This window comes from Etheostoma spectabile, chromosome 15, assembly GCF_008692095.1.
Source record: "Etheostoma spectabile isolate EspeVRDwgs_2016 chromosome 15, UIUC_Espe_1.0, whole genome shotgun sequence".
NCBI classification, from domain to species: domain Eukaryota; kingdom Metazoa; phylum Chordata; class Actinopteri; order Perciformes; family Percidae; genus Etheostoma; species Etheostoma spectabile.
Genome location: NC_045747.1, coordinates 33,689,854 through 33,690,437, shown reverse-complemented (window position 1 = coordinate 33,690,437; position 584 = coordinate 33,689,854). Strand labels below are relative to the sequence as shown.

General features: G+C 33.0%; 1 protein-coding gene across 2 annotated transcripts in view; it reads right to left on the bottom strand.

Moving 5' to 3' along the window:
* The window catches only part of smg1 (SMG1 nonsense mediated mRNA decay associated PI3K related kinase), a gene marked incomplete at its 5' end in the record, with an annotated part of 59,965 nt that overhangs the window by 23,601 nt on the left and 35,780 nt on the right, over window positions 1–584 (bottom strand).

Below are 584 nucleotides of genomic sequence, written 5' to 3'. Positions count from 1 at the left end.
GGATAAATAAAGTATAATCTAATCTAATCTAATATCAATAAATCAGTTGATTTTAATCAGGGTTCCTACGCCTTTTTCAAGGTCAAATTCAAGTATGTTAAAAGACATAATGCTATAAACAGCCAACATTGTGTTTTGTAATAGAAGGCTCAGATATTTAAGCAAAACAAGTTTTATTTTCGAAATATATCACTGTCTAAGTAGACTTCGCTTGCTACCTAACCTTTGAACAGAAATATTTTACAGGCTTTGGTTTTGGGACATATTCTTGATATATTCAAGGTTTGATCAAAAACTGAGACAGTAACAACAACCTGTAATTTCATTTTAACCCAGAAGATTGACACAGGCACCTGCCTGAAAAATAGCCTATATTAATTAAAAAAAAAAAAAAAGTATTTCAATGCCAAGACATACATTTATCTACTGGAATAGAGCAGTGAAAATATTATATATTCAACCTTACAGTGGGCTACTAGCTACGTAGCTAGTAATGTTCACAATCCACGTTTTGTTAAACTGTGTAAAAAGAGCGTTGCCAGTAAATCACCGGTTCCAGGTACGTACGGTACCGTCTGGATGGT